We start from the raw sequence: 26882 nt of genomic DNA, 5'->3' as shown, positions 1-26882 counted from the left end.
ACTTGCCTCCATCACCTATGTATGAACTGCAGCTATTACCATCAGGTATGGCAAATTCATCTTGAAGCCACTTATCTTTAGATATTTAACCCAAGTAACTGCTAGACACTACATAAATAACTTTGGGGAATCAGTCCAGAGACAAGTAAAACATGCCTAACGGACAGAGAGACAGTAAGGTATGTTGAAGGCCTGCAGAACCAGGCTACCCAAGAACATTGCTACGGTTTCAGACTAGTTTATGTTTCCACCATTGAACGGAAGAGAACCCCCTACCCAATACTTATAATAAATTGTGGTTTATTTTTCCTGAACCTCTTTGGGAAAAAAATGAATATAAACGATAATTAATGATAATTAAGTGTGCTTTGTGTTTTGTTTGTTTTAATTTTGTGGTTACCATTATGTATTAATAAGATTAAATTGTGTGTGTATATGAAAAATGGATGGAAGAAATTGTATTACACTTAGTACTATTATTATGGAGGTGGGGGTCAAGGGCGGAGCTTGGGTGGGACTGGGGCAGCGCCTGAGCGGGGTACTCAGCTGATATTAGACTTAGGGGGTACTTGGATTGGAGAAGTTGAGAAACTTTTATGTAAATTATCCCTTTGTACATAGTTCCCAGAGATTTTTCAGTTACAATCCAATTGTTAAGTTTGAAAGAAGCCTTATGAAAGGAACTGTATAACACTCGTCTTTGCCTGGGTGGGGGGAAATGGTGAATATAAGATATCCCCTCCCCACCACCAATTCCAAGCATGTTTTAAAATCTCCATACTTACATTGTATTTTGTCTAGTTTTTTTTTTCCCCCGTATTACTTTACAACCTACTGGGCTGTATCATCCAATTAAGATACAATTTAAAACAAATCACTATTCATTAGTTAATCTGGACTACTTATAGAAGGCTGTCTCAATGTAATAAAGATTGTGTTTCCTGCCTCACTGCAACCTAGCCTTGTATTTTAGATAGTTCAACTTTTGGAAATTACAGGGGTTGCCCTCCTATTTTACACATGTACTGATACCACATAAATCCAATGACTTGGGATTACTTAGATAGATTTTAGCTACATTACTGCCTGCTTTGTATACTAGGATTCTCTTTCACTATGGGGTCCTTTTACTAAGGTGAGCTAGCCAATTTAGTGTGCGCTAAATGCTAACGCATCCATAGAATATAATGGACGCATTAGCATTTAGCACACGCTAAATCGGCGAGCGTACCTTAGTAAAAGAGGGGGTATATTTGAGAAACTAATTATTTGAAATTTAGGAAGGAAATAAAAACTTAGGCCCCTTAGACCAAGTCAAAACAGGTATAAGTGGTGAAAAAGGGGCCTCTGAGCTGATCGCAGCTGCTACGATCAGCTCAGCGGTCCCAGCAACTTGCCTACCCCCTACAGCAATAATCGCGACAGAGAGATGGCTCATTTCCCCTGCCACGATAGCGATACCACCCCCTCCTGCTGACAAAACCCACGATCGCTGGCAGGAAGGTGCGCAACCCTTCCTACCGGTAGGCCCCACCCCCAACGATCGCAGCAGGAGGCCCCACCCCCTCCTGCCGACAGAAACCGCCCCCCTGAAGATTGCCGGCAGGAGGGTACCCAATCCCTCCTGCCGGACCCCCCATGACATGCCCCAACTGCCCTCCCAGGACCCCCCAATGGCCCCCTGAAGATCACTGACAGGAGGGTGCCCAACCCCTCCTGCTGGACCCCCCAATGGCCTCCCCCAAATATCACCGGCAGGAAGGTGCCCAGCCCCTCCTTCCGGACCCCCCCAATGAAACCCCCCTCAGGCTTATTTCCAAGTTGGCCAGACGGGTCTTCTCACCGTCTGGCCAGCAGGCCCACCTCTGTCCAAATGAGGTGGGCCAGCCCCTCTCCTGCCCAAGCCACAGGATCCTTGGGCCTGATTGGCCCAGGTGCCTAAGGCCCCTCCTGTTGGTCACCCTCCTGCTGGCGATCTTCAAGGGAGGCTGTTGGGGGGTCTGGCAGGAGGGGCTGGGCACCCTCCTGCCGGCGATCTTCGGGGGGCATTGGGGAGGTCCAGGGAGCGCGGTTGGGGAATGTCGTTGGGGGCATCTGGCAGGAGAGGTTGGGCACTCTCCTGCTGGCGATCTTCGGGCAGGCCGTTGAGGGGGTCTGGGAAGGGCGGTTGGGGCATTTTGTTTGGGGGGATCGTTAGAGGGGTCTGGGAGGAGGGGGTGGGCACCCTCCTGCCGTGATCGTCGGGGGGTGGGGTGGGGAGGGGAGACTGGTGGCCGTAGCCGCAGCCACTATACTAATCACGGCAGGGAGATCCATTGCCGCGATTAAGTATAGCAGCTGCGTCTAAACAAACCCGATTCTGTAACTGGTGTCTGCAACATGGACGTCAGTTACAGAATCGGGTTTACTTTGGGCGGGTTTTATTCCGATTCTGTAAACATTCTTGTATTATCACAAGAGAGTCTACCTGACATAAAACCACTCTGATCTGAATGGATCAGAATGGGTAAATGGGTAAATTGCTGTAATCGATTCACCAAAACCTTAGCATATATTTTGGCATCCACATTGATGAGAGAAATTGGTCTATAATTCTTCACTTGAAGGTGATATTTACCAGGTTTAGGAATTATAATAATTTAGCTTCTGTTGTGTGGTGCAGGGAGAAGCGCTTGTTTTGTGCTCCCTGAGGAAGATCGACTAGCTTTTACACCCTGAGGCAACATGGAATTGTGAAATGCTAGCCATTGTTGGTGTGCCGATCCTTCACATGAGATAAGTAGTTTTGCACTATTATCTGGGACTTTTGTTTTCTTTCACTGCATTGCACAGTCAGTTTTAATGTATTGAAAAGGAAGTTTTTTAATGCCCGTGCACTGCATTTTATGAGGCTTTTTCCTCCTTTCATATTTGAATTAACTAGTGCATGTCATTTATTGAATAAGATATGGAGCTCTTTGTGGAGCACCATTGTATGGCAGTGTGATAGTGTATGTTCATTGTGTATTTTCACTATACTGTGATTGTTGGGCTATAGCTTCTGTAAATGTACCTGTCATAAGAACATAAGAAGTGCCATCTCTGGAACAGACCCTTTGTCCATCAAGTCCGGCGATCCGCACATGCAGAGGCCCCGCCCGGTGTACCCTGGCATAGTATTAGTCCCCATATCACTCTAAGCTTCTCATAAGAGATGCGCATCTAGCTTACCCTTACCTATGTCACCTTAAGCCACTCATAAGGAGGTATACATCTAACTTACCCTTAAACCCTAGAACAGTGGATTCCACAAGTACCTCTTCTGGGAGAGCATTCCAGGTTTCCACCACTCGTTGCCTGAAGCAGAACTTCCTGATTTGTCCTGAACCTGTCCCCCCTTAGCTTTAGTCCATGTCCTCTTGTCTTTGTCACATTGGACATTGTAAATATTTTTTTATCCTGCTCTATTTGGTCGATTCCTTTCAGTATTTTGAAAGTCTCGATCATATCCCCTGGCAGTTTCCTCTTCTCAAGGGAGAACAATCCCAGTCTCTTAAGTCGTTCCTCATATTCCAAGTTCTCCATGCCCTTTATTAGCTTCTTGCTCGTCTCTGCACCCTCTCGAGTACTTTTAAATCCTTCTTTAGGTATGGGGACCAATGTTGGACGCAGTATTCCAAGTGTGGTCTGACCATCACTCTATAAAGCGGTAGTATTACTTTCTCCGATCTACTCGTGATTCCCTTCTTTATCATGCCTAGCATTCTATTCGCTTTTTTCGCTGCCGCCGCACATTGCACCAATGGCTTCAGGGTCCTATCGATTAATACACCCAGGTCCCTTTCCTGTTCGGTTTTTCCCAGAGTTGCACCTGACATACTGTACTTGTGTTCCTTATTTTTTCTTCCTAAATGCATGAATTTGCATTTTTCCACATTAAACTTCATCTGCCTTTATCTGCCCAATTTTTCAATCGGCTCAAGTCGCTCTGGAGTTCCTCGCTGTCCTTCTGTGATTTGATTGCCCGGCATAGCTTTGTGTCATCTGCGAACTTGATGATCTCACTGGATGTTCCAGCCTCCAGGTCATTTATGAAGATATTAAATAAGATGGGCCCAAGTACCGAGCCCTGGGGCACACCGCTAGACACAGTCTCCCAGTCTGAGAATTTCCCATTTATTCCCACTCTCTGCCTTCTGTTCTCCAGCCATTTGCCTATCCATCTTAGTATGTCTCCTTCTATTCTATGGCCTTGCAGTTTCATCAGGAGTCTTACATGTGGAACCTTGTCGAACGCTTTCTGGAAATCCAAGTATACAATATTCACTGGTTCTCCGCTATCAATTTGTTTGTTTACTGTCTCAAAAAATTGAAGTAGGTTTGTCAAACATGACCTCCCCTTCCTGAATCCATGCTGGCTGGCTCTCATTAGGTCGTGTGTGTCTAAGGGCCGGGTTATGCTATCCTTGATCAGCGCCTCAACCATTTTCCCAGGGACCGACGTGAGACTCCCAGATCTATAGTTGCCCAGTACTCCTCTTGATCCTTTTTAAAATATTGGCATGTCGTTCGCTATCTTCCAATCATCCGGTATCTGTCCTGTTAATTTATCTCGACCACATTAGTAGTATTGTCAAATCAACTTTCTTCAGACTACGTCAAATTCACTCAGTTTCGAAATTCTTATGTCCCAACTCACTTAATACATTAATTCATTCACTGGTAATCTCAAAAATCAATTATTGTAATGCTCTAAGAAACCAGATGTTTACAGATTATCCAAAACGCTTCAATTAAACTCATAATGAAAGCTAAGAAATTCAACCATGTGACACCCCTCCTTAACAAAGCGCATTGGATCCCAGTTGCTCACTGCATAACATATAAATTAAGTCTGCTGACTCTCAAATCTCTTCTTTATAAAACTCCTGCCTTCATTCATAGATTATTGATTCCCCACACTCCAACAAGATTATTTAGGTCAAATGACCAACATTTATTAATTGCTCCCTATCTCGAAAACATTAACACAAGGCGGCAATTCATCTTTTCTGTCAGAGCCCCCCCCCCCCCAAACATGGAATTCCCTCCCTATTTATTTAAGGGAAGAATGCAATCTAGACAGATTCAAGAGCAAGTTAAAATGCTTTCTTTTTAAAGATGCATTTGACAAGCTAGAAAGCTAGATTAGGAGCCTCAATTGAACCCTATTTCCCAACTTATTTGAAGCCCAGCACTCTCACCCTTCCTATTGTTTTTTTCTCCTACTTGTCTTATTTACTATCAACAACCTGTAGTTCTTTCCCCATATTTTCCTTTTGTTTAATATGTTTTGTCAGGTTAGTCTTATTCGTTTGTTTTGTTCCCCCAGAAATTTGTAATTTTACTGTTTTATGCATTGCTTAGAATTTTGAATAAGCGATTAATTAAATTTATAATAAACTTGAAAATTGAAATAAATTGGATGAATTAGTTTACTATTAAACTTATCTCATATTGAAGCATGCAGATACTACCCCTTCTGACGCATTTCAGAAACTTTCCTCAGGGTCGGGACCTATTCTGTGGTTAAACTATTGAGAGCATCTCTACCGCGTTGAGATTTTACATTCATTATTTGATCCACATGCTTGCATTTAAGACTAAATAGGGACCCCTGAAGAAGACTATTCTGTCAAAACACGGACCGTGTTGGGTCCATATGTTTCACCAGAGGTTCAGGCCCTAGACATTTTTATGTGGATTATTTATTTATTTATTTGAATAAAGCTTTCATCTTGGACATTGACTCTCCACGAATCCTTTGCTTCTTTGCTAAACCGTATTAACTTTCAACTTCATAATATCTAGATTATTGCAGTGACTTGCTCAAACTGATCTTTCTGAAATGGCATACCCTCTTTTCAAAGATTATGCACTATTACGAGCAAACAACAAAACTAAAAAAGGTATTTTTTCTGCTCACTTGTGTTTAGTAATAATGACATGCAATAGCAGAAGATATGTCACTGACATTTCTTATGCTATTGTATATGGCAGCACATCCCTAGAAAACAGGAAGTTGAAGAAAAAATAGCTTATGTATATTAAAATAGGGAGGCAAGAGTTTGGGCTCCTATTACTAAGCTGCAGGAAGCACTGGCAGGTGTCCTGTGGTAAAACCCAATGTGCACACACTATAATATTTTTTTTTGTGAAGGGGTCATGTCGGGGGAAGGGGGTAGAGAGTGGGTGTTTCTGTGTTAATCAGCATAGCTATATTTCCGCACACTAACTGTTGAACATGGGATTAGCTTGTAAGCCCTTACTACTGGTCTAGCTTGTAAGTCCTTACTACTGGTCTCAAATGAGCAGCCCCAGGGCTGCATGCAGCCTGCAAATTCCTCCATTGATGTCCTCAAACAGCTGGCTAAAATGCTTTTCAAACCCTGTAAATGTGTTAATTTCAGTCTTGCCCACTTGCTATATTAACTACAAACAATTTCTAAAATGTGCTACTCAGGTGTCTCACTTTATGGAATTTGCTACTGTTGACAATTCAAAGTGAAGTGAGCCCTTGAAGTGTTGTAGAATCAATATTAGTATTATTTTTTAATGTTTAATACCCAGTCTGAACAAACAAGCCCAGACAGTTTACAAAAATTAGTAGCATGTATAAGCTTGAAATCTGATGGCCTTCAGAGCTTTCTCATATTCACACTTTGGCTCTTTATGATGAAAAAAGGTTGGAGACAACTGCCTTACTAGCTACAAGATAGGTGTCATTAAGGGCTTATGTACTAATCTTTTTTTTAATGGCAAGACTAATACGTGACCATTATTTTATTTTATTTTATTAATATTTAAACGGTCCTTTTACTTCTGTTGTAAAAATGGCCCCTTTTTTTTTTTTTTACCACAGCTTGGTAAAAGGGCCCCTTTATGAAATATATTACTGATAGTTAAAAGTGAAAAAGGGGCACTGAGAGACTCAAAGGTTAAAGTGAGGAATATATAGAGTCTGATAGGAAAAACCCCCCAGAATTATGTAATAAATTCACCACAAAAATTCAAGGAAATCTATGTGACTTTTGGTTAAGGATAAGAGTTCATACCTTGAAAATAAAGACTCTTTGCTGTGAAGAGGAATTAGGTGAGATGAGGACAATGCATTTGGAGTGTTACAAAAATGAGACTGAGAGTGAGGAAAACCATATGGAAACTTAGGGCTCCTTTTACTAAGGTGCGCTAATGTTTTTAGCGCACACAGAAAATTACCATGCGCTACACCGCGGGCTATGCTTCTAGAACTAATGCCAACTCAATGCTGATGTTAAGGTCTCACGCGTGCGGCAATGTAGCACGCGCTATTCCACGCGTTAAAGCCCTAGCGCACCTTCGTAAAAGGAGCCCTTAATATCCCACTTAAAAAAAAAATTTTAAGCATTCTATGGCATATTATTCTATTTTAATGACTATATAGAAATAGGATATTTAAATAACCAATCGTATTATGACATAAGAAAAATATGATTCAAGAAATAGGTTAAAACAAAAGACAGTGTAGTCAATTTCATGTTTTTCCTACTTTGTACTCTATTTCGATGATATTTAGATTCAGAAAATCAACTCGCTTAAAAATGTTCATGTTTGACATATGAACAGACAGTAATGATTTACCCTTCAGAAATACTTCTGAACTTTGGCTTTCTTGTCAAACTACAACTGTTTTTTGTACTAGTGTATGTACATTTCCTGACAGATAATGTTGTGGTGTATGTGATTCTGTACTTAATGAAAAAAGGTGTGTTGCCTAAGTGAAAAAAAAAGAAAAGCATGCTCTGAAAAGAAAAATGTACATAGTATCCAATTTTCTAAAGAAAAAAAATGACGGACCCTTAGGATGTTTAACATTGGCAGAGCCACCTCCAATGCTAGGTATACTAGTTGGGAGAGGGTCCTACCTGCTAAATCTGTGAGCATTCTTGCTTAAAAAATGTCACATGCAGCCATTGTCATGCTTGTGAACAAATTGCTTTGAGCTCATCATTTTGGGTTACCAGATGTCTGGATTTCCCTGGACAGCTTTTCAAAACCTGGCACTTTGTCTAGGTTTTCAAAAGCCTCCTTTCACTCGTGTTGAGCAGGAAGCAATCCGTGCATGAGTGGATTGCCACCTCTCCGACCAAAGCAGGCATTGGGGGGGGGGGATGGAGTTAGGGTAGGACTGCAGCGGAGATGGACGGGACTGGTGGGCGGGTCTAGGGTGCCCAGATTTTACAATCGTAAAATCTGGCAAACCTACTGTCATTGTCATAGTTGGAAATAAAAGTTCCTTCAGCAGAGTTCATACAAACACCCCTGATGAAACTTATGTTTGGTTTTTTGTTGTTTTTTTTTGGGGGGGGAGGGGTGTTGCATGTACATGTGGACCACTTATTTAAATTAGTAGAATCACATAAAGCCTAAGGGCTACTTTTTATAAAGTTATGGTGGTGATTCCCCTGTGGCAAATGCACTAAAGCCCATTCAATTCCTTTGAGCTTTGATACATTTGTCGAAGGAGAATCACTACCATGACTTTGTTAAGAGAGCCTAAGTATATTACAGCATAATATGCTAAGTTTGTTGATGTGAAAAAAACAAAACTCCCAAACCCCAAGAAGTAGAACTGGATAAAGGGGAGAGACAAGCCAGAGAATGATTACACTGCTGTAATTAAGACAGCCCAATAATATGGTTTCAAGAGATTTTCTGCTTTGCCAAATTGCTGTACCTGATGATCTGGGGGTTACAGAGCAGCCCAGCTGTTCCTGAAGAAGGGGGTGTTCATCCCCATTGGACGAATTTGTTACTTGCTGGCTGTATCATCCACGGAGAAGCTAAGTACTTCCAGTTGGTTTTTGCTTAGTTGGATCTGGACGTTTGAACCTTGTGCTTTGGCCCCCTGGATAAGGGGTAGAGACAATTTTATTGAATTGTAGAGTGTGTTTTTGATTTATTTTTTGTACTTTCAGCACTATTTGTGTGCACATTTATCACAAAAATTGCACGGAGAGAGCCCGGAGATGTTTCACAGTTAACACCCTTTTGGGTGTAAGCCAGTGACAGCCATCACTTCTGGGAGCTCCCGGAGGGAGGCTGTGTGACTGAGGGCTCTCCCAATCTCTTGAAACCATATTATTGGGCTGTCTTAATTACAGCAGTGTAATCATACTCTGACTTGTCTCTCCCCCTTATCCAGTTCTACTTCTTGGGGTTTGGGAGTTTTGTTTTTTCATCTCCCATCCATTTTGGGTTTTGCTGCTATTAAGTTTGTTGATTTACCATATGGGAGAATATTGGAGAAAATTGTTGGCAAGCTTGTAAGACTTTAGATGAGTAATCCTGGAAACATAGCAGAGTAGCATTCTCATATTCAAGAGTCTTGTCTTTTCTGAGCATTTGCAAAATCTCCACTTTATGATTATAATTCAGCACTTTAAATATATCCACCTATAATCTGATGGAAGAGTCACGCTTTTCCCCAACTTGTGGGCCCTTTGAATTCTGAAAGGCAATCTAAAACCCGCCTAACTGAAGGCTAAGCTAGGGGATCTACCAGAAGACATTCCTCCTGCTAGTAATTATAGTATCAGCCCAAATTATGAAAATAAAATAAAGAATAAACTCTTAAATTGATTTAAAAAGCAGAGTGAGGGAGAGCAATAAAACTATGTGTCCATCTATCACCGCGGTCAAGTTCTAGAATCGATGCCAGCCACGTTTGCAGAAAAAGTTTGTAAGTTTCAGTCTTGAATTGACTCCGGCAGTGCATCCAGTCTGAGATTATTGCATCGTGATTTGTTTTCCAGATCCCCTAGCTTAGCCTTCAGTTCAGTTCGTCGGGTTTAAGGTTTCCAGTGATCTTCCGTTATAGACTGGACGTTATCCTCTACCGTGCTCACTTGATGTTGCACTTCCTGTAGCTCCGTGGTAATTGCAGTGAAGCATTGATCCATTACTTCTAGTTTAAAATCTGCTGTAGCTGCTTTCCTATCATATGGGCTAAGGTTGCTTGCACTTCTGCACCTCTGGTCACCTCTGCCACCCACTCTGAGCTCAGGGATGGAGATACGAGAGCGGATGGAGCTGCTATCTTTGTCTCCATGATCTTTCCTTTCTCTTGTTCCTTTTGTGGCAGTTTTGCAGGCATTTGGTTTGCCTGATAAAACCCACAGAATCCCTTGTTAATAGTGGGATCAAGTCAATGTATGGAGAAGAGGTCAGCAAGTTAGAGGTGCTGGAAAATTGCTGAGTTTTCTGGATATATCTGGAGCTGCAGTGACATGCAGCCTCAGAGCGCCATGGCTCCACTGGACAAAACACCGGGCATTTAAAATGCTCTAATTGTTTAGTATGTGATCTGATGATTGAATCTGTGATTTTTATTCATCCAAAAACTCTCCAATGATTTGTACTTGCTTCTAGAACAACTTGACAATCTATTCATGTTATTTATGTATTACAATGCCCTTGTGCCTTGTTGTATGTGTTTCAAACCTCTAGTGGTTTAAAAACCTATCTTACTGAACACACTTTGTTAGTTCTCAGAAACTGGTTGAACTAATTGTTTCTCATTGTATTTCAACTAGACATGAATTTGAGAATTTCCAATGCATAGTGTTAGAACAACTGACATATATTATTTGTCATGGAAATATTAGACATTTCTTGTGCCAGCATGAGCAAAAATGAATTTTTAAACGAAGTGCAGTTGCTCCTTGTGATTAAAAAGCTATATTATATGGACAACATTTTATTGATATGCAACAGCTCAGTGGATGTTGATTTCCTGCTTGCAATTGATATCAAAAGGATGAAAAATTGGGAGATTTCAAAAGATTACATCTTGATTTCCAAACCTCAGCCATTTTGAGACTGATGGAGATGTTGAATTCAATGTATTGTTACTTTGAGCTGGGATTGTTAAGGAGTACTTTTTCCCTGAAGGAGCGATAATGAAACTTTTGGGTTACAGGGTTACTTTTGGGTTACAGGTGTTTCAGCTCATCAGAAGAATTCTGGATAATATGATGCTTGTTCTACTATTTTGAATTAATTTTCAGTAGTGCACTATTTCAGATTAATATTATTTTTACCTGAAGTTGGATTCTGTCTTTGGTCTGCTTTCTCCACCTAATTTTTGTTTGAGAGTGTACAATTTTGAAATAGCTTTTATTTTTTTAGTTTATGGATATTATGGAGCTCATAATCCAAAAACTTAAAATGTTCAAAATACCACCTACGTCGGCACTTAGGCAGGATATCCAAGTAACAATAATAAGAACTCTTTTCCTGGATGTCTAGCAAAATGTTTCTCATACTATGCATCCAGATTTCCAGGAGATGTTTAGAGCTAGACCTGTTTTAGAAGTGTCTAAGTGTCACAAAGGTATCCAAACAACCAAATTCATTAAGGTATGACCTTCCTACACACTCCCTCACTGCTCACTAACACTCTCCCACCCTACAAAGATCTGAATGAAAGAGTACATACCTGTCTCTAGAACAGCAGCACTTGGTATGGGAAAGCATAGTAGAACATCACACAGGTGTCTTAAGTAGATGGGCTAGTGAACCATAGAGAAGAGGACCCAGGCCCATATTCCACTCTAACCACTACATTTATTGTGAAAAGTGTGACCCTACTAAAATCTACCAGTGCCCTACTCTACTGCCACCATGTATAGGTGCCACCTGTAGCCATGAGGGCTATTGGGGTGTTAGATAGGTGGGTCTAGTAGGGGGAATTGTGGAGGACTCAGCATAAATTATAAGGAGTATAGTGTGAGATATACTTCTCGCACTCTTTAAGTGAAGTTCACAGCAGTGCCCTCTAATCTAATCTAAATCTTGGACTTATGTACCAAGTCATCCCTGAGAAACAAGGCTCGACTCAGTTAACAATAGTTGTAGTTAAAAAAAAGAATTGACATCATGGAAACTTATCTGCTAGAAAATGCTGAAACAGAGCAGTTTTCAGAACTTTTTGAAAAACTCAAGGGGATAGACAGGATCTTATTTTGAGAAGGTAGAACATTCCAAATTGCTGTTAATAGATAAGGGAAGGAAATAACTATTTTACTTATAGATCTGGTACCTTTTGCAGTGGGAAAAGAGAGTTTAAATATATGGATATTTCTACATTTCGAAGAATTTAAAGCTAGAGGGATCAGTGAATCAAAGATTCCATGTAAGATTTTTAAAACTATGCAGGCACATTTAAACTATACTCTCAACTGAAAAGGAAGCCAATGTAAACTCCTTAACAGAGGTGACACATGATCTTGCTTCGTTTTACCAAAGATCAATTTTGCGGCAGTATTTATTTTTTATTTTTTATTGCTCAAACCCACATAAATGGAGTTACAATAGTCTAGTTGTGCCAAAATGATGTTGATAAAACAGGTGATGGACACTTTTCAATGTAAGCAAACTGAAGAAACATTTCTTAATCAGATGGTTTACCTGACAATGGAAGGAGAGGAGGAGTCTAAAAAGATTCCCAACACTCTAGAAGACTCAATTGGCAGAATATCACTGGAATTGAAGGCAGTTGAACTAGGAAGGTTTGAAATTTGTGGACTAAACCAAAGTAATTTTGTTTTTATTGCATTTAATTTAATTTGACCCAGAGATGACCATGACTGTAATTTTAATAAGCAAGAATTTATGTTGGTTGGGTCGACTTCAAGTAGGATAAAAATATCATCCAAATAGATAAATAGCAATTTGATAGAGCTTATTTTATAAAAATTTGAACATAGTCATATAGATATTAAAGAGGATAGGAGATAATGGGGAACCCTGGGGAATTTCTCTCTCTACCTCATTTTTAGATTAACTTCCACCCTCCCTCTCCTCTCCAAGTCTCTTCTCCTCTCCCCCCTCTCTTCTCTGCATTTCTCGAATTGTACGTCACCTTAAACCTACTTAGGCATAGAGTGACTCACAAATTTTAGATTAGATTAGGTTCCCTGGATATAGCCAGGCTCTTCTAAATTATAAATCACATTGAACTCCTTCTGGGACATATTAACAATCAACAAATACTAATGTAATATAATTCCTGTAATATGTAGGTTATGATAATATTTTTAGTTTTCAAGGGGTTAGGGCTGACCTATTTAACAGAAAAGTTTGAAAAGTGTGTACCAAGGCATCAGTTCCATTCACTTGGGTAGGGATTGTTAGTGATTCCAGGAAGGGCTAAGGCACACTTAGAAAGAACTTAGGACATGGTAATTTTGAGTTTGGGACCTAGCTGGTGGAATGTGCTCCCAGATGAAATTAATTGGACTATTTTCAGTCTCAGCAGGTCATTAAAGCAAGCAGAAGTAAAGTGGGGAAGGGGACTGAGAAGAGAAGCCGAAAGTTGAATTGATAAAATTGCATTCTAAATGGATTGTGAGTAGATAAGGGAAGGGTGAAGTGGTGGAAAACTCCTTGGGTAGTTGAGTTAGAGGGGATATAAATTGAAAGAAAGTCATTAGGCATAATTGCCCTATCAATCATTCCTCTAAGCCCCTGGCTAAGTTGAACAGTTTGCTGAAACTGAAGTATGCTTAAGAAGAATTGCAAAAACTGAAGGGAAACTTTTATTTTCTCTTAAATATGTGTACTCATGTAGAAAATTAGAAACACACAGAAAATGTGAATCACTTGTTTACTCTTTCCCAAAATATTAGGAGTAGGGGGCATATGATGAAGCTACTAAGTAGTAGATTTAAAACAAACCAGAGAAAACATTTTTTTCCACATAACATGCAATTAAACTCTGGAATTTGTTGTTGAAGAATGTGGTGAAATCAGTTAGCTTAGCAGGGTTTTAAAATGTGTTTGGATAATTTCCTAAAAGAGAAGTCCATAGGCCATTATTAAGAGTATAAGAACATAAGAATAGCCTTACTGGATTAGACCAATGGTCCATCAAGCCCAGTAGCCCCATTCTCAATTCAGGTCACTAGTACCTGGCCAAACCCAAGGATTAGCAACATTCTATACTACCAATCCAGTGGCTCCCTCCCCCGTTTATGTCAATAACAGACTATGGACTTTTCTTCCAGGAACTTGTCCAAACCTTTCTTAAAACCAGCTACGCTCTCCGCTCTTACCATAACCTCTGGCAATGTGTTTCAGAGCTTAACTATTCTCTGAGTGAAAAAAAATGTCCTTCTATTTGTTTTAAAAGTATTTCCCTGTAACTTCATCGAGTGTCCCCCTAATCTTTGTAATTTTTGACAGAGTGAAAAATCAATCCACTTGTACCCGTTCTACTCCACTCAGGATTTTGTAGACTTCAATCATATCTCCCCTCATCCCTCTCTTTTCCAAACTGAAGAGCCCTAACCATTTTAGTCTTTCCTCATATGAGAGAAGTTCCAGCCCCTCTATCATCTTGGCCAATTTGAACCTTTTTTAGCACCACTATATCTTTCTTGAGATAAGGAGACCAGAATTGAACGCAATACTCCAGATGAGGTCGCACCATGGAGTGATACAAGGGCATTATACTCACAACATTCTTAGTCTTGTTAACCATCCCTTATGTAATAATTCCAAGCATCCTGTTTGCTTTTTTTGGCTGCTGCGGCACATTAGGTGGAAGGTTTCATCGTATTGTCTATAATGATACCCAGCTCCTTTTGGGGGGGGGGGGTGCTAACCCCCAAGGTAGACCCTAGCATCCGGTAACTATGATTCAGGTTATTCTTCCCAATATGCATCACTTTGCATTTGTCCACATTAAATTTCATCTGGCATTTGGACGCCCAGCCTTCCAATTTCCTAAGGTCTGCTTGCAATTTTTTACCATCTGCATGGGTTTTAACAACTTTGAACAGTTTAGTGTCTTCTGCAAATTTAATCACCTCACTCATCGTTCCAATTTCCAGATCATTTATAAATAAGTTACATAGCACCAGTCCCAGTAAAGACCCCTGTGGCACTCTACAGTTTACTCTCTATTGAGATGGCTTTGGGAAATCCACTGCTAATTCCTAGGATATACAGCATAAAATCTGTTTTACTACTTGGGATCTGGGTTGGCCACTGTTGAAAACAGGATATTGGACTTGATGAGCCTTCTGTCTCTGCATGGCAATTCTTATGTTCTTATGATTGCCCATACTCAGAATATGCACTTTTAGAATTTATGCATATATGACCTGCCGAGTGAAAAGGTATCAAAAGTGGGGTATCTGGCTTATTTATACAAGATAGGGGGATATCAACTGGATAATCCTGCAAAATGTCAACCTCAGTTATGGACAACTTAAATATAAAAAGAATGAGAATCATTTATCTATAAAAAAAAATGTAATTAAGCCCAGAAATCATATACTTCAGTTTTGATGCTGAAGAACATAAAAAAAATCAAAATTATATATTTTTTAAATTGCATAATCCTGTTCTATTGATCCTATAGTACACAAAACTTTCAAAAATGAAAGTTGCCCCTCCATATTTTTATACACTTTAACTCTATTTGTAACCCCACTTTTGGTATCTTTTCACTCACTGGGTCACATATTCATCTTGCATTACCTGCATATGGTATTGTAGAATAGGCATTTACCTGTATAATTTTATTTTCAGATTTATATGCCTCTATTCACACCTGTAATAGCCTTTTAACTTACCTAAAATGGCCTTCATTATGTAACAATATGGACACTTTTTAGTCAAACTGAGGGAGGTTAACATTTTTTACCCCAATAATTGATGTTGAAAATTACCCTCCCAATATTTGGGAAACTAGGACCCATAATAATATCTCACTGGACATATCTTGAACTTATCTAGTGAACATATATAACACAATATGATTTAAAAAGTTATAAAATTGTCTTTTTTTCCAAAGGCATATTACAGATTGACTGTTTCTAAATCAAATACAGTTAAAATATAATTAAATGTAACCATAAGTGTACTTAGAGAATACAAATCCTTGACTCCTTTCTTGGATGTAATATTTCTAAAATTAATTAAGTGCATGTAAAAACTTTAGAAACTAAAGGTCACATTAGCATTAATAGTGACTAAAATCCTTCAAAGTTCAATCTTTGTGACTTACACATTTTCTATATTTGTCAAGTTGCATATACCTTATTTCAAAATATAATTTTTTTGTAAATCTAGTTTTACAGAAATCATGTTTTCTTTAAAACAGAAAGGCCACCTATTCTGTAGTAGTGTTAATAAATCCATTTTTTTTTTCTTATGCAGAAGAAAAGTAGTTCACCTAAAGCTGACTTTCAGATTACAGAAAATTGATTTCAGAGATAATATGTCTGAGTGACTAGGGAACTTGCTGAAGGGGAGACACTAGCACACAGTAATTAGTGGCACATATTCCAACTGTAATAAGATGGCAAGCAGAGTTCCTCAGAGAGTATCTTCTATTATTTAACCTGATTAGAAATTTTCTAGAGGGAAGAATGAGCAGCAATATTGTTTCTGCAGAAAACACCCAACTGTGCCACTTTGTAAATAAACTGTACGATTCACGTACAGTGAGGGGGCAATTCTGTATGTGGGTGCCTCCAGTTTCCTGATGCTGAGCAATGAAAGCCTATACTATAATGGCATCTGGGCACCCAGATTTCATTATAGAACAATAGCATAGCCTGGTATCAGCATGCCTAACATTTAAAACCTAGGGTACATAAGAACATAAGAATTGCCGCTGTTGGGTCAGACCAGTGGTCCATCGTGCCCAGCAGTCCGCTCACGTGGCGGCCCTTGGTCAAAGACCAGAGCCCTAATTAAGACTAGCCCTACCTGCGTACATTCTGGTTAGGTACCAGGAAGATGTGCTAAGCACAAATTATATAATAGCAATTGCATAGACAATTGTTGTTGTATTGGAATACTAATATAAATCTACATTGACGTACCTACCTTTTAGGTGCAAGAACTTATGCTGGATCAATGGCTAGCATAACTGCTCATGCTAACTGTAGACAGCTAGATGCATAAATTGAAGGCTTAGGCCATGCCTATTGCATCCTAGGATGCACTGGGAACGAGGCCTAAGGCAGCCTAAGGCCCTGATTTGCCCTGATTGGCCCAGGTACCTAAGGCCCCTCCCATGGGAGGAGCCTTAAGGGGGGTGTTGGGGTGGGCTTAGAGATGTCAAAAGTTGTTGAGGTTCGGGAGTGTCAGGGGTTTGGAGGGTTATGTTTTATTATGTATGTAAACTTGTAACCTATTCTGAGCTCTTCTGGAAAGATGGGATATAAATCCAAATAAATAAATATTAGTAAATAAATCTTAACAAGCATTTTTAACACCTCCAGCAAATACTTCCTTACCATGTCCATAGGATCAATTAAGGGAGATTTAGGAAAATTAAAAAAAATCTCAATGTATTCTTCCTTCTTTCAGATGTATTCTTCCAAATATTCAAGTCTCCTGTTAGTAAAGATTTTGAACTCAGTATTCAGACCACGGGAGGCAGTCTGGCTATCTCCCTAAATTGACAACAAACCTGGAAATTCAATGCCAAGTTGTATCTGGTAACCAACATTGAATTTCCAGGATTTTTTGGAGGGCTACTAGAAACATAGCCAATTAAGCCAATATTCATTGGCTGATTGGCTAACTTATAGCAGCCAAAGATAGATTTGCAATTTATGTGGGTCTATCTAGCCATTAAACTTAGCTGGTTAGTCAATGAAAATTGGCGCTAACTGGCTATGTTATGCAACATAAACAGTGACAAGGCTAGCTGCTAACTGTTAATATTTAGTGGCTATCTTGCACTAAATGTTAGCACTTAGCTGGCTAAATGCTATTTAACTGGCGAGGAGCTATTCCTGACTGGTTTGAGTTGAATATCAGCCAGTTTATCTTTAACCATTGTTCCATTCAAAAATTATAACTCAGATACTTTATTCTCAAGGGACTGTAATTTATCATAATGCTGATCCAAAGGTTAGACCTGGACCTACACAGTTTTAGAAACCATTGATAACTCTCCCACAAACTCTGAAGATAGTTTCAGTGAATCCATAATCATTGTCGCTTATTTTACAGCTCTTGTACCACAATATTCCGAGATTCATCTCCCTGACCCTATACCACTTCACTTAAGGATTCCTGGAAAATATTTTCAGGAGGAGTACCCTATTGTTTCCTGAAGAGGAGTGAATGAGTCTGGAAAGAGGGAGCAGTGCTTTCCTAGGAACCAGGCTGTGTCTCTGATGTCATCTGGAGATGCCCTGGACTGTTAGTTTAATCTGCTCTCAATCATGGTGCATGACGGGTGGACTCATGCCTGTGGGCATGTGTCTGAAGAGGCGTGGCCAAAGAATCATGCCACTTTGAAGCCCCTTCAGAGCCAACTGAGACTGAATTTTTAATCATTGTTGTACACTATAGTTTGTTGTTTTACAGGATTATAATCTCTTTCTTTGCTTAAAATGGGTAAGATGAAAGGAGTAATTAAATAAAACAATCAGAAGACCCAGGCCCAATGGATGCACTTACAGTCATTAAAGACACTAATATCAACTATACTCCTGTGGCTACCTCTGTTTCTGTAATATCAGTGAGCCTGAAGCCCTCATTGAGTCCTGACTCCTGCACACTGCCTAAACTTCCTAATATTATTTCAGGTTTCTCCACTCTATCGCATTTAGTCCAAATATGGAAATATTTGTAGAAAGTGGTCAAGTTCAACATCAAGTGAATCTTGAAGTTTTAACTCCTTAAAGAGACATATTGGAAGCTGGTTCTTCAGTACCCCCTGTTGATCAATCTCCTGTTGGTAAACCATCAGTCAAGACATCTTTGAAACGGTCAGCTTTGTTGGATGTATAGGGAGTAATTTGATGTTTGTCCTCCCTCCCCAGTGTGGAACTTTGGAAGGGATACTATATAACTGCTTGTCTCAATTGTGCTCTTTTACTGGAGAAACAATAGTAAAAATTTCTGAGACAGATTTAATCGCATCCAAAGGAGAAATTAATGGTCATGCAAAGAGAATAAAGATCTTAGAGGAAGCAAATGCCTCTTTTGTGAAAGGGAATGATTTATTGGAAAATAGATTGTTTTTTTTGAATTTTCTTTATAATAGTATGATTTCTTCAAATGAGATGCTGAAAAAGTATATGCTGGAAATTCTCTCTCTGGATGCCTCTGTCCTCCCACAGGTTTCTAAAGCCTTTTTTTTGTTAAGAATCTTTCTGGTGGAGGGGTGGTGGAAGTTTTAGAGAAGGACTGAACCACTATGCTGGAAATATCTATTCAAGAAACTACGCTGAGAGATACCTTTATAAATAATGAAGCTAGAGATAACACCCTCACCCCCCTTTACTAAACCATGGTAGCGGTTTCTAAAATGACCCAGAGCACTAATGCTCCAGTGCTGCTCAGATGCTCATAGAATTCCCCTGTCAGAGCAGAAACGGAACATCTAGCACTCCAGGCTGTGATATAAACCTCTACCATGGCTTAGTAAAAGATAACCAAAGTTTTTATAAATTTCTTTAGGAAAAGGTTGGCTTTTTATTATTATACACCTATATATGTTTATCCTGATGTGTCTCATAGGATTCAAATTGAGAGCTAGAGCTTTGGCTCTGGAGATGACCTATTTCTTGAGGTTTCCTAGACAATGTCAAGTAAAATTTCAAGATAAGGATCATATATTTCAGAATCCACCACAGTTAGGAAAGATAGTATTAGCTCAGGAGGCAGCAAATGGATGATGTCTCTATAGAGAATTGAGGATATATATCATCATGGATTGTTTTTGGATGTTAGAAATCAGCAGTCATATATATATACTGTATAGATATAGATATATAGATGTGCATGTAATAAAACAGTAGTTTCTGCTGCTGGCAGATTGAAGCTCTGACAAAATTGAATGAAGTACTGCTCTAGAACTGACAGACTCCAAAACTCTCAAGAATTGGTTGTCTGGACATTGGGGATGCAGTAAAACTGGAAGGAGTTTCTGAGGACCCCCTTTTCCTCTTCTTCTCCATATTAACACAGGGGAGGCAAACATTAACACTGGGAGGTGAGAAGCTCCGCTTAATGTGTCCTTTCAGATGCCATCTTGGCTCCACTGTTCTGCTTTGTGGCTCTAATTTTAAGTAATAGTCTTCTCTTATAAGAAGTATAGGTCTGTGCTAAAGACTTTAATTTCAGCATACCTATGGTAGTGCATAGTTTCACAGCAGCTTCCTTGCCAGTCTTAGCACACTTGTGTATTTTTCCTTTGTTTCTTCTTGACCTTTTGCTTTTGTTCTATAAATTAATAATACTCCAGTCTTTTTGAATTGATTGTAAACCACCTCAATGTGCTTATTCAAGAAAGGCAATATTTCAGATCTTTGCTTTAATATTAAGTGGTCAATATTCAAAGCAATTTAAGCAAGTGGAAGAAGCAGATAAGAACATAAGAAGTTGCCTCTGCTGGGTCAGACCAGAGGTCCATCGCGCCCAGCAGTCCACACCCACGGTGGCCCATCAGGCCCATGACCTATACGGTGATCTTTGTCTGAACCCATAAATCCCCCTTGGTCTCTTTCTATACTCTTTCTATATCCCATCTCTACCTCTATCTGTATCCCTCAATCCACCTATCTTTCAGGAATTTATCCAATCCTTCTTTAAAACCCCGCAGTGTACTCTGTCCTATCACAACCTCCGGCAGCGCGTTCCAGGTGTCCACCACCCTCTGAGTGAAAAAGAACTTCCTAGCATTGGTTCTAAACCTGTCCCTTTCAGATTCTCCGAGTGTCCCCTTGTACTTGTGGTCTCCAATAGTCTGAAGAATCTGTCCCTGTCTACCTCCTCGATGCCTTTCATGATCTTGAAAGTCACTATCATGTCTCCTCTGAGTCTCCGCTTTTCCAGGGAGAAGAGCTCCAGCCTTTCTAACTTGTCTGCATATGAAAGGTTTTCCATACCTTTTATCATTTTCGTCGCTCTTCTCTGGACCCTCTCAAGCATCGCCATGTCCTTCTTGAGGTACGGTGACCAATACTGGACACAGTACTCCAGGTGCGGGCGCACCATCGCCTGATACAGCGGCATGATGACTTCCTTCGTCCTGGTTGTGATACCCTTCTTAATAATACCCAACATTCTATTTGCTTTCTTTGAGGCTGCTGCACATTTAATTTAATTTAATTCTTATATACTGCTAATAACTGTGAGGTTTCTAAGCGGTTTACAAAAATGATGCATTAAAAGATACAATAAATAAAAATAAATAAGATAGGTACTTGGAAATTCCCTAACTGTCCCAAAGGCTCACAATCTAACTAAAGTACCTGAAGAAACAATTTATGAAAAGTAAAGATAAAAATATAAAGACAGAGGTAGAGATAGAGATAGAAATGAATATTCCAACAAGATGGTGGCCAGTTAGGTCATCTTCTGTGCTGTCTCCCTTGTCCTGCTTTTGTTTTTGTTTTATTTTGCCTTTGTTGATTTTTCTTTTAAATTTCTTTCTTGGTGGTTTTTTGTTCTGTCTCTGCTGTTTTCATTTGGGACTTCCAGTCTCGTTGGTGTTTGCTTCTTTTGAGCTCACCTACCGATTTCCAGTTTGACAGTTGCTCCGATCTGGCAGCTGAGGGAGCCGTTGCCTGATGCCTGAATGGTTCTATGGTGGCGTTGATTTCATTGTTGTATCCACCAGCACACCCAAGTCCTTTACGAGGTTGCTTTCCCCTAGCACCGATACCCCCATTTTGTAGCTGAACATCGGGTTCTTTTTCCCTATATGCATGACCTTGCATTTCTCTATATTAAATCACATTTGCCATTTATTTGCCCACTTTTCCAGTTTGTTTAGGTCCCTTTGTAGGTCTTTGCATTCCTCCGCAGTTCTAACCCTGCTGCAGAGTTTGGTGTCATCCGCAAATTTTATAACTTCACACTTCGTCCCCGTTTCCAGGTCGTTTATAAATACATTGAACAGCAGCGGTCCGAGCACCGACCCCTGCGGAACACCCCTCGTGACTCTCCGCCAGTCCGAGTATTGGCCCTTCACCCCAACCCTTTGTTTTCTGCCTGCCAACCAGTGTTTAATCCATCTGTATATGTCCCCTTCCACCCTGTGGTTCCGCAGCTTCCTAAGTAGTCGCTCGTGGGGTACCTTGTCAAAGGCTTTTTGGAAGTCGAGGTAAATGATGTCTATGGGTTCCCCTTTGTCCATCTGGCTGTTTATTCCTTCAAAGAAGTGTAGTAAGTTTTTTTGGCACGACCTTCCCTTGCAGAAGCCATGTTGGCTCGCTTTCAGTTGTCCGTTTGTTTCTATGTGCTCACAGATGCTGTCCTTTATCAGTGCTTCCATCATCTTGCCCAGAACTGAAGTCAAGCTTACTGGCCTGTAGTTCCTGGGGTCACCTCTTGACCCCTTTTTAAAAATAGGTGTGTTTGCTATTTTCCAGTCCTCCGGGATCTCCCCAGTTTTAAAGGATAGGTCACAAATTTATCAAAGTGTTTCTGCTATTTTGTTTCTTTGCTCTTTTAGAACCCTTGGGTGGATTCCGCCCGGGCCCGGTGATTTATCGCTTTTCAGTCTATCTATCTGTTGGAGGACATCCTCATGGCTTATCTCTATATGCACTGTGTAGGAAACTTAGAGGAAGGCCTCAGATTCGGAGCATACGCGTAGTCCTATCACAGACTCAACTGTTAGCGTATTTCTATAGCTCCATGCTCCAGTCATAGGCCCATACCCCAATTGAATTTTTGAAACTTTTTAATAAATAGACCTTAAGTGTAGTGACTAAAAATCCAAAACTCTTAAAGGTGAAGTTAAGATATTAAAATTCAGTCCTATTCACAGTGTATCCTTATTCAATAGGCAGCTAAATCACTTATCTCAATCTGCTTTTTCTTTTTTTCTTTTTTAAAGGCTTCCACGTCAAAGTTCTTTATTTAGCCTATTTAATGGCTAAGCCGACACGGCCAGCGTTTCGTGGACACCGTTGCTAGTCCACTGCGTCAGGGCCAATAGCCAACAAACATCTTTAAGCTGCAGCCTGCATTGCTCAAAACCACTCCATGAGTTCTGGCCCCATTTCAGCCTTCCACTCACTGGGTTCCTGCTGCATTGGCTCCCCTTGGAAGTTCAGGTCAGAAACCAGCATAATTTCCTCTGGTAGCTCTTCCATTGCTACATCAGGAGGGACATTGGCGGCCCTCCTGATGTAGCAATGGAAGAGCTACCAGAGGAAATTATGCTGGTTTCTGACCTGAACTTCCAAGGGGAGCCAATGCAGCAGGAACCCAGTGAGTGGAAGGCTGAAATGGGGCCAGAACTCATGGAGTGGTTTTGAGCAATGCAGGCTGCAGCTTAAAGATGTTTGTTGGCTATTGGCCCTGACTGCAGTGGACTAGCAACGGTGTCCACGAAACGCTGGCCGCGTCGGCTTAGCCATTAAATAGGCTAAATAAAGAACTTGACGTGGAAGCCTTTAAAAAAGAAAAAAAGAAAAAGCAGATTGAGATAAGTGATTTAGCTGCCTATTGAATAAGGATACACTGTGAATAGGACTGAATATTAATATCTTAACTTCACCTTTAAGAGTTTTGGATTTTTAGTCACTACACTTAAGGTCTATTTATTAAAAAGTTTCAAAAATTCAATTGGGGTATGGGCCTATGACTGGAGCATGGAGCTATAGAAATACGCTGACAGTTGAGTCTATGATAGGACTACGCGTATGCTCCGAATCTGAGGCCCTCCTCTAAGTTTCCTACACAGTGGATATATTATGTTAAGTGGTATTTTTCTCTATATGAGTAAGTGATTTTCTGACCACTTGGGTTAAGTACATTTATCTCTATATGCGCCAGTTTTTCTTCTCGATCTCCACTTATGATCTCTTTGGGTTCTGGTACATAGGATGTGTCCTCGCTTGTGAAGACTGACGAGAAGAATTTGTTCAACCTGTCAGCTACCTCTTTTTCCTCCTTTACCATTCCCTTTCTGTCTCCATCATCCAACGGTCCTACTTCCTCCCTCACCGGTTGCTTCCCTTTAACGTATCTGAAGAATGTTTTGAAGTTTCTTGCTTCCCCAGCCAGCCTCTCTTCGTATTCTCTTTTTGCTTTCCTAACCACTCGGTAACAATTTTTCTGGTGTGTTTTATGTTCCTTCCGGTTTTCCTCAGTTTGGTCCTTTTTCCATTTTTGGAACGATTTCTTTTTGCCACCTATCGCCTTCTTCACTTTATTTGTTATCCATACAGGGTCTTTTGTTCAATTTTTTTTGCACCCTTTCCTAAACCTGGGGATGTACAGGTTTTGTGCTTCTTGCACCGTGTCCTTGAATAGGGACCAGGCTTTCTCTACGGTCTCCATCCGTTTTGAGCTGTTTTTGAGTTTCTTTCTCACCATTGCTCTCATAGCATCATAGTTCCCTTTCTTGAAGTTGAGCGTCGTTGCTGTGGTTCTCTTCACTTTGTATGTTCCTACTTCTAATTTGTACTGGATCATGTTGTTGTCGCTGTTTCCTAGTGGTCCTCCTACCACCACTTCCTTTGCAGGTCCCCCTAGCCCATTGAGGATTAGGTCGAGAGTGGCATCCCCTCGCGTTGATTCCTTGACAAGCTGTTCCATGAAGCAGTCTTTCACAGCCTCCAGGAATTCTGTTTCCCTCGCACAGTGTGAGTTTCCAAGGCTCCAGAATATCCCGGGGTAGTTGAAATCCCCCATCACCATCACACTTCCGCTTTTGCATTCCCGCCTCAATTCTGCTTCCAGCTCTTTGTCGTTTGCTTCCATTTGTCCAGGAGGGTGAAAATACAGTCCCAATTTTATGTCAGCTCCATTTCCTCCTGGTAATTTAACCCATAATGATTCCAGTCCTTTTGCCCTTGCTGCCGTATCCATTCTGGTCGAATAAATGGTGTCCTTTATGTACAGTGCTATTCCTCCACCCTTCTTGTAAGTCCTGTCTCTCCTGTAGAGTTTGTACCCTGGCAGTACTACATCCCATTTGTTGTCCTCAGTCTACCATGTTTCAGTGATTCCAATAATGTCTAGGTCCTCGTTTTTGGCTGTGACTTCCAGTTCTCCCATTTTGGTCCTTAAGCTCCTTGCATTTGCGTATAAGCAGTTTAAGTCCTGATTTTTTCTCTTCCCTGCTGTTCTTCCTTGTGAATTGTTCTTCTTGCCGTCCCCTTCATGGGCTGTCAGCCCCTGAATTTCGTTTTGTTCTTCCTCATCCTGCGGTGCGTACTTCTTCGTCCTCAGCCTGTTTCCTCATTTCCACCTGTTTATCTCCTGCGGTTTGCTCCCCTTATTGGTCTCTAGTTCCACTTGACCCTTGAACCCCTGTAATTTGTCATTTGTTTCTTCCCAGCAGTTTTCCCTCTCAGTAACTTCAGTGGATACTCTTGTCTGAAGCGTCAACATCAGGTCGACTGTCAGCTTTCTCCTTCTTCTCAGTTTAAAGCCTTCTCTATTTCTCTCTTGACATTGTTCGCCAGCGGTCTTGTTCCTGCTGCGCTCAGGTGCAGTCCATCTCTCCTGTAGAGCTTGTTCTTTACCCCAAAAGTCGTCCAGTTCTTCACAAAGTGGAAGCCTTCCTCTTCACACCATCTCCTCAGCCATGCGTTTATTGCTTGTAGCTCAGTCTGCCTCTTCACATCAGCCCTCGGTACTGGCAGGATCTGTGAGAATGCTATCTTCTGTGTCCTCAGCTTCAGTTTCTTTCCCAGGTTCTTCAACTGCTCGGTTAGTGTAGTCCTGCTGTAATTTCTTCTGTTGACATCATTTGTTCCGACATGGATAATCACTGCTGTCTCTTCATGGATAATCACTGCTGTCAGCTCCTTCCAGGATCTTCTTGATTCTATCGGTGATGTCCTTCGTTCTTGCCCCTGGGAGACATGTCATCAGCCAGTCTTCTCTCCCTCCTGCTACGTGACTGTCCACTTCTCTCAGGATTGAGTCTCCCACTACGATTGCGGATTTCCCTTTCCTCAGCTTCCTCTTTGGGCCTCAAGTCTGTATCTTCGGTATGGTGCTTCTCCCTCAGGATTCTGATGAATCTTTGCCTCCTTTGATTGCTCGACGTTTTCATAAGGTCCTTCTCCCCTGGTGTCTGGTGGCTTCTGATTTCCATCTGTCGGTTCCTGTCTGCGCTGCTGGTGATCCTGTCTGCGCTGCTGGTGATCCTGGTCCTCCAACCTCCTGTAGGCCTCCTCGATGAATCTCTCGAGCTCCCTTACTTGCTCCTCAATGTGGCTCTCTGTTGTGGGGTCTCTGGTTGCCCAGCATGGTTCTTCCGAGATGCGGAGTCTCTCCAGCTTCTGGACCCTGTCCTGTAGTCTACCGACCTCCTTCTTCAGGCTTTCCAGTTCCTGACACTGACTGCATATGTACGCCTGCCTTCCCGAGGGGAGGTAGTCGTACATATGACATTCCATGCAGTACACCGGGAAGCTCCTCTGGGTCCCTGCTGCTTCCATCTCTCTATCCCCTCTTTAGTCTCTTGGTGTGTGGTGTGCGAAGGTGGTCCCTGCTGTGCAGCTAGCTGAAAGAGAAGAAAAAGAAAGAAGGAATAAGAGAAGAAAGAAGTACTTGTGGCTTATGCTCTAGGTTTGCTTGCTGGGTGGCCTGGTCTCCTGGCTCCTTCTTAAGGCTCGCCTTCGCTGCGCACCGAATGGCTGTGCGCCGTTGGCTCCCTTCCTTAAAGGGGGGAGTCCGGGCGCTGACGTGGTGCTGACATGGAGGGGTGGGCAGAGCCTTCTCTCACCGCTACCCGCTCCTTGCTGCTGCTGAAAGTTGCTTCTGGGTTTTTCTTCCGGATCCTCTGATCTCCCTCCGCCTCTGCTCGCCCTCTTCGCCACTTCCACATGGCCCACAGTAGTCCTCACGCCGCGGCTCCCTTCCTTAAAGGG

This window comes from Geotrypetes seraphini, chromosome 1 (genome assembly GCF_902459505.1).
Source record: "Geotrypetes seraphini chromosome 1, aGeoSer1.1, whole genome shotgun sequence".
Classification (NCBI taxonomy): domain Eukaryota; kingdom Metazoa; phylum Chordata; class Amphibia; order Gymnophiona; family Dermophiidae; genus Geotrypetes; species Geotrypetes seraphini.
The sequence above is the reverse complement of the archived record's forward strand: the minus strand, read 5'-3'. Positions refer to the sequence as shown.